Raw genomic sequence first — 12,855 nt, forward strand, 5'->3', positions numbered from 1 at the left:
GCCAGCAGCCCAGGGGGTCCCCTGGGTCAGGGCGCTGCCGCGGCAGCAGGCAGCCCAGGGGCGGGTGTCCCCTTGCCCAGGGAAACCCCGGGCAGCCGGCTGCCGAGGAGGCCCCCTGACCCTGGGTCAGGGGGCCACCGCGGCAACCGGCAGTCCAGGGTGTCCCCTGGGTCAGGGCGCCGCCATGGCAGCCAGCAGCCCAGGGTGTCCAGAGGGGGCGGCAAGCAGCTCCTGTGGAGCTGCCGCAGTCATACCTGCAGACAGTCGGCTGCTCGCCTGGCTCCAGTGGACCTCCCGCAGACACCACTGCGACAGCTCCACCGGAGCCGCGGAGCACCGGACCCTCCGCAGGCACCACTGCGGCAGCTCCACCAGAGCCGCTGGACCATCGCACGGGGTGGCAAAATTGCCGTCCGCCTAGGGCACTCAAAACCCTAGCGCCGGTCCTGGCAGGAGCTTGTCCACAAGGCCCGAAGCAGGGGCAGAGCTGGCTGCCAGTGGGTGCTGAGCACCTTTTTTTTCCCCCTGTTGGTTCTGCAGCCTCATAGCACCCATGCACTCACTGACTCGGCTCCTTTCATGCTCTAAAGAGAGGAGCAGAACCAGGGCTATGGCTGATCTATGGGGCACCAGGTGAGTGGCAGAGACTTCAGCTGCTGAGAGTTTGCCTGACACCTCAGGGACACAGTGTGAGGTGGTGTCCCAGGCATCTCTATGAAAGGAGCAGAACAGGATTTACGTGGGGTGGGGAGAGAATTGAGAGCATCAGTTTGTATAAAGTTATTGCCTGGGTGAGAGGTTGTGAGCAGGATTCAAACCTACAGAGGGGAATACTATTGGATTTATCAATTCTAACACCTTAACCACTCAGCCGTGAGTATAATAAAGCTTCAATACCACAGAATAAATAATCACGATGAACTGGTCAATAATCACAATGCCCAGGCTTGAAGATTTCCCACAGCAAACCTGGCTCCTAAAGCACTGGGGGGGATTTGGGGTTTGTTCTCTTTGCTTAGCCATGTGCAGTTGCACAGAGAGCACGTTTAAAAGTCTCCCCTCCCACAGAGCAGGAATGGGAAATGATTCTCAACTTGAAGCCTGATGTGAATGCGAATGTCTGGACCAAAGGGACAGGGACTGGTCTTTGCTAGAGAAACCACTGTGAAGTTTTAGCCAATTAGGACAAGTCAGCAAATAAAAACAACCTTAGGTATCAGTAACTGCTACAGGTTGCAAATTCCTACATGTAGCAGTTTCTGGCACTACATCCGTGCAGCTCTGCTCCCTGACTCTTCATAGGATCCTGCTCTCTCCTTAGCTCCACCCCACTCTGGCCCAGACAGTTGCAGCTCACACAGAAGATGGGACTCCCTCATTTGATTGTGTGAAAGTAGAATGAATTATATTGTGAAAATAGAAAGGATTAAAGAAATGCTGTCTGTACCTTTAAGCAAAACTGTTGGAATGCTGCAATCCAGGTGTCAGGAATACAGACATTAACATAGAACAATTGCACCGTTTAAGGGCAATTGGTGAAGTATTAGCCTTAGATGGATAAGAGTTAGTAAGGAAGTAGGATATGCATGCTGTGCCCCAGGTGAATTTTACTGTTTTGCTTTCTTTGTCCCTTTGTCTAATTCTCGCTCTTTTATCTGTATAAGTAAGATAGCTTGTGTCTTGCATGGTGCTCACATTATCTGGATGTTATTAGCAGAGAGCTGTGCTAATAAAACAGAGTGGTCTGACAAACTGTGGCCTTGGCTACACTGGCACTTTACAGCGCTGCAACTTTCACTCTCAGGGGTATGAAAAAACACCCGTCTGAGCGCTGCAAGATACAGCGCTGTAAAGCCTCAGTGTAATCAGTGCCGCAGCGCTGGGAGCGCCGCTTCCAGCGCTGCAAGTTACACCTGTAGAGGATGTGGTTTACGTGCAGCGCTGGGAGAGTTCTGACCACACGTGGCAGCACTTTGAAATTTCAAGTGTAGCCATACCCTGTGAGTCCTGAGTCTAACTTTGACAGGAGTGGACGTTCAAGCGGGGGCAGGGCACTGCCTTCCCTCCCCAGCTCTGCTAGGGGACTGGGGAGCGTTCATTCCAGTGGGGGTGGGGCGCTGGTATCCATTCCCAGCTCAGCAAGGGGTCTGGGCAGCGGATGATCCTGCGGGGGCGGGGCGATGGGTTTTCTTCCCAGCTCTGTGAAGCGACTAGGGAGCAGCCATTCCTAGGGTGGCCCGATGCTGCCTTCCCTCCCAGGTTCTGCGAGGGGACTGGGGATCTGCCGTTCCAGAGGGGGCAGGGCCCTGGGTTCTTGTCCCAGCTCTGTGAGGGGACTGGGGAGCGGCCGTTCCAGCGGGGGAGGGGCGCTGCCTTCCCTCCGCAGACCTGCAAGGCCACTGGGGAGCGGACGTTCATGCGGGCGTGGGGCGCTTTCTTCCCTCCCCAGCTCTGCCAGGGGACTGGGAAGTGGCCATTCCTGCAGGGGCGGGGGGCTGTGTTCTCTCCCCAGCTCTGTGAGGAGACTGGGGAGTGGTCTTTCCTGCGGAGTCTGTGCTCTAGGTTCCCTCCCCAGCTCTGTAAGGGTACTAGGTAGCGGCCGTTCCTGCGGGGGTGGGGCGCTCCCTTCCCTCCTTAGCTGCAGCCGTGGACTCGGGAGTGGCCGTTCCAGAGGGGGTGGGGTGCTGTATTCCCTCACCAGCTCTGGGAGGGGACAGGGGAGTGGCCGTTCGAGAGGGGGAGGGGCGCTGGGTTCCCGACCCAACTCTGGGAGGATACAGGGGAGGGGCAGTTCCAGCGGGGGAACGGCACAGACTTCTGTTCCCAGCTCTGGGATGGGCCTGGGGAGTGGTGGTTCCAGCGCAGGGGGAGGGGGGGGGAGCGCTGGCTTCCCTCCTGTCATAAACAGATGGTTAAGGGTTAATGTCTCTTTTACCTGTAAAGGGTTAAGAAGCTCAGTGAACCTGGCTGACACCTGACCAGAGGACCAATTTGTGGAGAAGATACTATCAAATCTTGGTGGAGGGAAGTCTTTGTTGTGCTGTTTGTTTTGTTCTTTGTTCGCTCTTGGGGCTAAGAGGGACCAGACGTGCAACCAGGTTTTCTCCAATCTTTCTGAATCAGCCTTTCATGTTTCAAAGTAGTAGGTATAGCCAGGAAACGTGGATCAATCTTATGTTTGTTTTCTTTACTTGTAAATGTGTCTTTTGCTGGAAGGATTTTTACCTCTGTTTGCTGTAACTTTGAATCTCAGGCTAAGCGAGGCGGGGAGGTCCCTCTAGGCTATATAAATCTGAATACCCTGTAAAACATTTTCCATCCTGATTTAAAAGAGATAATTTTTACCTTTTCTTTCTTTAATTAAAAGCTTTCTATTTTAAGAACCTGATTGATTTTTTTCCTTGTTTTAAGACCCAAGTGGATTGGGTCTGAACGCACCAGAGATTGATGGGGTGTAAAGGACGGGGGGGGGGAGGTTAATTCCTCTTTGTTTTAAGATCCAAGGAGTTTGGATCAGTGTAGCCTCTCAGGGTAACCCAGCGAGGGGAAAGTCTCGGAGGAAAAAGAGGGGAGGGAAGGCTAATTTCTCCTTGTGTTCAGATCCAAGGGGTTTGAGTCTTGGATTCCCCAGGGAAGGTTTTGAGGGAACAGGAAGTGTGCCAAACACTATATTTTTGGCTGGCGGCAGCATACCAAATTTAAGCTGGTAATAAAGATTAAAAGTGATCATGAAGGTCCCCACTTTTTGGACGTTAAATTGTAAAGTGGGGAAAAAACCTTGATACCCCGCCAGAATGGACCCTGCCTGGGCAGACTCGCTGTGGGAAGCGCATGGAGGGTCAGAGGATGCTGAATGCTCCAAGGAGAGACCCAGGAGGCAAAGACTTTTGAGCCTCTTGCCCTAAAAACTTCTGCTCCAAGGGAGAGGAGGCTCCTCAAAGTCCTGACTGGTTTTGTGGGCAGCAGTTCCAGAGCATCGCCCATGGTCTCCATGACAACTGGTGGCAGAGGTGGGATATACTGCAGCCCGTGAATGGCGCTGCTTCAAGTAAGTGACTGGGGAGCAGTAAAACAAAGGAGGGATAATGGGAACCAGGCGTGCTGAAGGCTCAGAGAGGGACAGTTTCAGGGAGCGGTTAACCTCTGGGAGTGTGTGACCAGCGAGAAGGACTGTTGGAGTAACAGGGTTCCCCTGAGGACTGCAGCCAGCAGTCTCGGGGCGGAGGAGCTTGCCGCTTGCCCTGGGAGAGAGGATTTTTGCAGTAGCAGGTTCCTCTGGAGATGGCAGCTCGACCCTGTCAAAGAGGTGGTGACCACGAGAAGGGGCTGCCACACCAGGGGTTTTTCCTGGAAACCATGGGGGAGCCAAGAGCACACAGGCCTGTCAGTCCAGAGCCACTTGGGAATGGTGAAGTGATGGCCTATCACCATCTCCTTGAGAAGGACATTGTGATCCTGTGTACAAAGAGGGTTATGCACGGGGAAGTGCACCAAGGCACAGTTAATCATGAGTGGGAAGAGAAGGACACGTCTGAGGAGCAGATTCCTTATCCAGGTGGGGCTACAAAAGTAGCTGGGAGCAGCTGGAGCAGCAGCCAGACTTCCCCGAGAGTCTGGTCTCCAAACAGATGATGGTTTTCATGATCGGGTTCCCTATCAGGGGATCGAAGACGTATGGGATGGGAGCAGAGCCTGAGAGTGCAAGAGGACTGTGAGAGAGAGCAAGAGCCTGAGGAAAAGCTGCAGGAGAAGCAGCAGCACCATGGACTGGGGTTAGTGGAGCAGAGAGACATAGGTGGCTGCCCAAGGGTCAGTGGGGAAACATGCATGGGGTGGCAAGACCCTGGGACAGAGAGAACTGTGGTGGTGCAGCCACAGATGCTGAGGGGCTGTGGGACCTGGGTGAAGGTCCCCAGGATGAAGCCCCCCGTCCTGCATATGGCCTGGATCCGTGTGCAGACCCAGGAGGGATCTGGCTGGCTGGTCGTTGGGGTTCTCCAGGATATTGGCTGGAAGGCCCTGTTGGTAGGTGACTGTCTCTCTTTGGGACAGGATCCAGGCCCTGCTCCTGTAACGATCAAGGATTTGAATTCAAATCCAGGGAACCAATTGGGTAAGATGGAAATGATCTGTGAAAATGCAAATGACGTGGCTGGCAGGGGGGAGAGGCTGCTGGGCTCTGGATATCTGCCTACCTGTAACCAGCCCCCGGGGCTGAGTGGGAGGGAGAGATGCTCCCCACCCCCCCTGCACACCGGAGAGGGGGCTCATGCTGGCTCTGAGGCTGACTAAAGCAAGGAGCTCGCTGCCTGCCCCCACTCGAACCGCCACCCCCCAGGCCCCTCCCACAGCTGGGGAGGGAAGCCAGAGCCCTGCCTCCGCTCGAGCGGCCACACCCCACACCTCTCCCAGGGCTGGGGAGGGAGGCCAGTGCACCGTCCTCACTTGAACGGCCACTCCCCAGTCCCCATCCAAAGCTGGGGAGCAAAGCTAGCGCCCCGCCCTTGCTGGAACCGCCACTCCCCAGGCCCCTGCCAGAGCTGGGGAGGGAAGGCAACGCCCCTCCCCCGCTCGAACCACCACTCCCTGCTCCCCTCCCAGAGCTGGGGAGGGAAGCCCCGCGCCCGCATGAACGGCCACTCCTTAGTCCCCTGGCGGAGCTGGGAAGGGAACCTAGCACCCCGCCCCCGCAGGAAAGACTGTGTCCCAGTCCCCTCTCAGAGCTCGGGAGGGGAGGTAGCACCCTGCCTCCGCAGGAACGGCCGCTCCCCTGTCGCCTCGAAGAGCTGGGTAGGGAACACAGTGCCCCACCCCCGCAGGAATGGCTGCTCCCCAGTTACCTGGCAGAGCCGGGGAGACAACCAAGCGCCCTGCCCTCGCTAATACTGCCGCTGCCCAGTCCTCTGGCAGAGCTAGGGAGAGATGGCAGCGCCTTACTCCAGCAGGAACGGCTGCTCCCAATTCCCCTCGCAGACCTGGGGAGGGAAGGCAGGGCTCCACCCCCGTTGGAACAGCCGCTCCCCAATCTCCTGGCAGAGGTGGGGAGTAAAGCAGCGGCCTGTCCCCGCAGGAACAACCACTCCCCACTCCCCCTGCAGAGCTGGGAGAGCCCCCAGCGCCCCACCCCCGCAGGAACGGCAGCTTCACATTCCCCTTGCAGTCCTGGAGAGGGAAGGCAGCGCCCCTCCCCTGCAGGTTTGCACACTGGCCATGGCCATGGCCGGGAGCGCAGCGCGGAAGCTGCTCCAGCCCTGTAGCCTGCGGGGCAGCGCAATGGGACTGGGGGCAGCATGGAGCAGGCAGGGCCCAGGAGGGCGGGGGGCGGAGACACAAGTGGGGTGGACACACTCCTACCAGGAGCTGCCTGATTCACCCCTTGCCCGGCAGCTGCAGGAGGGGCCCGGATCATGGCTCGGCTGCAGAGCTCGGAGCCCAAGCTGGGCCCAGGAGTGAGAGGATGGAGGAGCTGGGGGTGTAGCAGAGGTTGGAGCCGAGAATTGGTTGGAGATGGGGTTGTACCACTTCCGCTTGGTGGCAGGGGGGGCCCTCCGGCTTATTTTTTTTGCTCCGCCCCCCACATCCCAATATTTCATCTTTGACATCTGGTCACCCTAGCCTGATATGAAGGAGGATGTCTGGACCAAGGGGCCAGGGACTGGCCTTTGCTAGAGAAACCACTGTCAAGTTTTAGCCAATTAGGACAAGTCAGCAAATAAGAACAACCTCAGGTATCAGTAACTGCTACAGGTTGCAAATTCCTACATGCAGCAGTTTCTGGCACTACACCTGCACAGCTCTGCTCCCCGGCTCTCTCGGGCTCCTGCTCTCTCCTTAGCTCTGCCCCACTCTCGCCCAGGCAGTTCCAGCTCACATGGAGGATAGGACCCCCTGGCCTGGTGACTCCCTCATTACACTGCCTGGCCTGTCAGTGCAGCTAACTTGGAGCTTTGGCCTCTCCCCATTGTCCCTGGGGACTGTCAGTCTCAGGGTCCTGATTTCCCATTGATCCTTCCCCCTTCTATTGGTGCTGGGAACTAGCCAACCAACCCCCCCACACACACACACACTAAGTTTTAGTAAAGGGCCAAGAGCCCCCTTACACAAGCCAGCCCCATGAGGGTCACCGATGTGCAGAAACAGCATCCTAGGCTGGTCCCATGGTGTAATGGGCAGCACTCAGGACTCTGAATCCTGTAATCTGAGTTCAAATCTCAGTGGGATCTTGTGTTGGCTTGTGGTCATAGGCGGCAGGTTATATACATTTGTGGTGCTCGGGCTCCAGGAATATTCAGGGCTGGGGGCCCTGCTCCAACAATATTTGGAAATGGGTCTTTTCCCCTGGCCCTGGCCCCTGCCTGCCACCCCTCCTCCTGCATGTCCCCCCTGGCACACTGTGTCCCTGCCTGACAAAAAGCAGCATGGGCCTGTCCCCTGCCTGTTCCTGCTGCTGGAGTAGAGGGATATTGGGCAGAAGAGCTGTTTGCTGCTGCAGGATCCTAGTGCCCACCCTCCAGTAATTGCAAGGCTGGCTGCCCTGAGCTCCCTCATCCTTAGCCCCATCTCTCTGCACCCTGATCCTCTGTCCCAGTCCTGAGCCCCCTCCTGCATCATGAACCCTTCATCCTCAGCCCCTCAGCTCTGCACTCCCTCCTATCCCGAAATTCCCTACCAGAGTCTGCATCTCTCACCCCTTCCTACAACACCAGGCTGGAGCCTGCACCCAGCACTCAAACTCTATCCCAAAGCCTGCATCCTGCACCCTAACCCCCAGCCCAGGATCTGAAGCCCAGACCTCCCCCCCAAGCCCCCTCCCAGAGCCTTAGGCAGGTGGGGGTGGAGTTTGGGGGGCGGAGTTGGGGGGTGGGTTCTGGGCACCACCAAAATTTCTACAAGCTTGCCACCAGTGCTTGTGGTAAAGCCCCAGAGCTCAACTTCCCTGTCTCCAGCTGTGTAAGAGTGAATCTTTCCCCTCCTGCTGGGTGACTCACACCTCCTAGAGCCAGGTCTTTGGCTGGGATGGCCACAATGGGTTAGGGCTCTAGAACTTGCTACCCTGATAGTTGGGATTCTTGCTGCTGCACCTGATGTTCACAAGCTTGGCCCTTGTGCTTCCTATCACACTTTTCCTCTGGCCCACATGGTGCTTGAAGAAAGGAGTGCCAGGGCTGGGATTAATAGTCAGGGCTTGGCAGGAGGGAGGAAGAGTCCCAGGCTGGAGCCCCACACACCTTCCCTCCTCCGGGCACCTAGAGCAGAGGCAGCCCAGCTCTGTCCGCTGGATACTTCGGCAGAGTAGGTGAGTTCATGTAAATACAGTCTGGTCCCAAAGCCTCCTCCCAACCCTGGTCATCACTAGCTGCCAGAGGGAGAGCTCATTCACACCTCGCTTACAAATCATCATTTGAAATTCTAAGGTTGGCTAACACTGCCGAAGCCAATGCATGCACATTGTCAGCAAACACAACAGCTGGGTGAGGAAACCCGGCTCTGTCCAGACTTTCCAAACCTATTTTACTTTCTCAGGTACAAGTAGTTTTCATACGTTGTATCTGCTTTTAAAGTGTTTGTTAACGTTTCAATTTCCATTCAAATTTGCAACCAATGACAACATTGGCAACGCTGCATGTAACTACCTGACCACTGAGGGAGGTGGTGTTGGGCAAATTCGGAGAAGGGGGTGCACAGCCCCCTGTCTGGGGGGCGTATAGGGAATGCCCAGTTTCACTGAATTGAGTCTCCTACTGCAGCACCTCAGTAGGTTACATCAGAGAGGAGCTGCAGTGTCTAGGCAGTGGGATGCCTGTGCCTTTAAGAGCCCAGCCCTGGGAAGCTCATGCTGAGAGGTGCTGCCTGTGAGAGGGGAAATAAAAAAGCCCTCTGCTCCCCCCACCCATGTTTGCAAACACTGGAGTCTCAGCCCACTGGGATAACTGTTACCCCTCTGCCCCTGCCTGTGCCGGGGTTTAACCCTCTGGCAGCGCCTCCCTCTGGGCTTAACTCCGGCTCCTCCCCCCCTCCCTGACTTTGCCCTTCAGTCCCTCTCCTAACTCTGCCTCCAGCTGCTTGACCCCCCGACCAGTCAATTTTCACCCCCTGCTCAGACCCTGGCCACCTCCTCCTCTGATTTGCCCCCCCTTTGCCCCTTTTTAATCCCTGTAAAAAGTAGGGGGTGCTGGGTCCCATTCTCTGGAGGGAGGGCTGGGCACCTGACCCCTGCCTGCCCAGTGCTCAAAGTGCCCCATGATCTTGTGGATGTTTGCTGAGTGCTGCAGGGTCACTCGAAGGGGGAGAGAGACGCGGTTAGGAGGTGATGCAGCCAAGGGTGCCTCACCCAACACTGAGATGCAGCCACCTCTGGGGTGAGTTACACAAGTCAGCAAATGAGTTTGGAACAAGAAACGCACTGAAAGGACCGAGGCAGCTGCAGGAGGTGGAGAAAACCAGAAAAAGCAGTAGCCCTGGATCCCAGCCCTGCCCCTCCCCTCATCTCCCCCCTTAACCTCCACTCCCCTCCCACATGTGAGGGGAGAACCCAGGAGTCCTGGTCCGCAGCCTTGCCCACTCCCATATTTTGATATGGCTCCATCCAACAGCTGCCACCACAATTGCAGGGCAGAGCCATGAGACACACTGGTGCCTGCCTGTTTGCACAGGATGGGCAATGCCAGTGCCCCAGGATGGGGAGAGACCATGCTAAAGGAGAAGCAGGCAGCAGACAGCTCCCATGACAGAGAAAGAAACGCTAGGGGGTGCTGTGCTGCAAGGAGTGAAGGGGGTTGGCAGGGAATGGGAGGATCTTCCCTCACACCAGGTGTGTCTGTCTCCCTCCCAATTCCTCCCTAGCCCTACCCCAGCCCAGGCTAATCCCGGCCCAGATACCAGGGTTACATTTGGCCTGGATTCCCCAGCTGCTGGGTGTGGGGCGTGGGGCTGGGAAGAATAAACCTCTACTCCCCCTTCCCCAGACACAGTTGTATGGGCACAGACCAAAGGAGCCTGCAGCACTGCTGCCTAGAGGAAACTGAGGCACCAGCTACTGACAGACACATCATGGCTCTCCTCATCCTCATCCTCTTTTCCATATACAACCTGGCCGGGGGGGGGGGTAAACTCAGAGCAGTTGCATAGTTAACTTGTGGAACTCCTTGCAAGAGGATGTTGTGAAGGCCAAGACTATAACAGGGTTCAGAAAAGAACTAGATAAATTAACAGAGGATAGATCCATCAACGGCTATTAGCCAGGGTGGGCAGGGATGCTGCCTGTAGCCTCTGTTTGCCAGAAGCTGGGAATGGGCAATAGGGGATGGATCACTTGATGATTCACTGCTCTGTTCATTCCCTCTGGGGAACCTGGCACTGGCCACTGTCAGAGGACAGGAGGATACTGGGCTAGATGGACTTTGGGTTTGAACCAGTCTGGCCGTTCTTCTGTCTCCCTTGGAGCAGCAGTGAAACCCAGTGGGCAGTCAGAGTAATGCACAGAAGGTGTTTTGCTTGGCGCAGCAGTGACACCACGCGGCCAATGAGGCTAACACACAGATTATGTTTCCCTTCTAGCAGCAGTGGCACCTCGTGGTCATTGAGGGTAATACACGGAAGGTGTTTCCCTTGATACAGCAGTGACACCCACTGGCCAGGTGGCGTACTGCACAGCATGTGTCTGCCCTCTACGAGCAGTGACACCCAGGGACCAGTCACGGTAATGCACAGAGTGTGTTTCCCACCAATCTGGGTAATGCACAGAGCATGTTTCTGTGAAAGTAGAATAAATTATATTGTGAAAATAGAAAGGATTAAAGAAATGCTGTCTGTACCTTTAAGCAAAACTGTTGGAATGCTGCAATCCAGGTGTCAGGAATACAGATATTAACATAGAACAATTGCACCATTCAAGGGCAATTGGTGAAGTATTAGCCTTAGATCTATAAGAGTTAATAAGGAAGTAGGATATGCATGCTTTGCCCCAGGTGAATTTTACTGTTTTGCTTTCTTTGTCCCTTTGTCTAATTCCTGCTCTTTTATCTGTATAAATAAAATAGTTTGTGTCTTGCATAGAGCTCACAATATCTGGGTGTTATTAGCAGAGCGCTGTGCTAATAAAACATAGTGGTCTGACAAACTGTGAGTCCTGAGTTTCACTCTGACAGGAGCAGCCGTTCCAGCAGGGGCGGGGTGCTGGGTTCCCTCCCCAGCTCTGCGAGGGGACTGGGAAGTGGCTGTTCAAGCAGGGGTGGGGCGCTGGGTTCCCTTCCCAGTTCTGCGAGGTGAATGAGAAGTGGCGGTTCCTGCGGGGGCAGGGTGCTGCCTTCCCTACCCAGCTCTGTGAGTGGTCTGTGGGGCTGCCGCTCCCGCGGGGGCATGCACTGCGTTCCCTTCCGAGATCTGCAAGGGGACTGGGGAGAGGCTGTTCCAGCGGGGGCAGGGCTCTGGGTTCCCTCCCCAGCTCTTTGAGGGAAATGGGGAGCGGCCATTCCTGCGGGGGCGGGGCGCTGCCTTCTCTCCCCACCTCTCCAAGGGGACTGGGCAGCGGCCGTTCCTGAGGGGGCGGGGTGCTAGGTTCCCTCCCCAGCTCTGCCAGGGGATGGGGAACGGCCGTTCCAGTGGGGATGGGGCTCTGGGTTACCCTCCAGCTTTGCGAGGGGACTGTGGGGCCGCCATTCCAGCAGTGGCAGGGAGCTGCTTTCCCTTCCCAGCTTTGCGAGGGGACTAGGGAACGGCCATTTCTGTGGGGGCGGGGTGCTGCCTTTCCTTCCTACATCTGTGAGGGGACTGGGGAGCATCCGTTCCTGCGGGGGTGTGACGTTATTGATATAAACTCCGACTATATAGAACATGGTTTGCAACCAAGGTCCTTTAATGGCACCAAATCTTATGTAAAGGGGGTCATATAAGGTGTCTAAGACCAGGTTCTGGGTTGCTGGTTATGATTATGCTGTCCGTATGTCTATATCATTAAGTAGCTGAAGTTATGAATATTGGTTGTATACTATACATCTTTCAAACTTGTGCTGTGTTACTGGGAGAGATCCCAGACAAGTGGATGTTAGCTCTGCTTAGCCTGCTTGATGGTCCATTAAGGACCATCAGCTACACAATTAACCCATTGAGAGGAGGCAGATATGCCTTGTGATTCAGAAACTGGCCCATGTGACTGCAAACTCCATTTTGCTGTAATTTTCCACAGTAAGAACAAAGAAGTGTTCTTACACCTGGAAAAGCCTATATAAGGCTGATGCCTCGTCTCCATCTTGTCTTCAATCCTTCTTCTTACCTCCGGAGGGACTTTGCTACAAGCTGAAGCTCTACACAAGGGACTGATGACCCATCCCAGCGGTGGATGTTCTCCAGAGACTTGATTTAAACCTGCAGTTTACTCCATCACTGCTGCAAGCCTGATCTAAGAACTTTGCCATCACTGTATGTAATTAATTCCATTTAACCAATTCTAGCTCTCATCTCTATCTTTTTCCTTTTATGAATAAACCTTTAGATTTTAGATTCTAAAGGACTGGCAACAGCGTGATTTGTGGGTAATATCTGATGTGTATATTGACCTGGGTCTGGGGCATGATCCTTTTGGATCGAGAGAACCTTCTTCTTTTACTGGGGTGTTGGTTTCCATAACCATTCATCACCAGGACGGGTGGCACTGGTGGTGATACTGGGAGACTGGAGTGTCTAAGGAAATTGCTTGTGCGACTTGTGGTTAGCCAGTGGGGTGAAACCAAAGTCCTCTTTGACTGGTTTGATTTGCCTTAGAGGTGGGAAAACCCCAGCCTAGGGCTGTAACTGCCCTATTTAAGCAATTGGTCCTGAATTGGCACTCTCAGTTGGGTCCCACCAGATCCGCATCAT

The 12,855-nt window shown here is 55.2% G+C and overlaps 1 non-coding gene across 1 annotated transcript; it reads left to right on the plus strand.

Moving 5' to 3' along the window:
• The first annotated feature begins 7,151 nt into the window (after window positions 1–7,151).
• TRNAQ-CUG lies at window positions 7,152–7,223 on the plus strand. The gene has a single exon. It is a non-coding gene; the product is annotated as a tRNA-Gln (tRNA).
• The last annotated feature ends 5,632 nt before the right edge of the window (window positions 7,224–12,855 follow it).

Source organism: Gopherus evgoodei, unplaced genomic scaffold (genome assembly GCF_007399415.2).
Source record: "Gopherus evgoodei ecotype Sinaloan lineage unplaced genomic scaffold, rGopEvg1_v1.p scaffold_72_arrow_ctg1, whole genome shotgun sequence".
NCBI classification, from domain to species: Eukaryota; Metazoa; Chordata; order Testudines; family Testudinidae; genus Gopherus; species Gopherus evgoodei.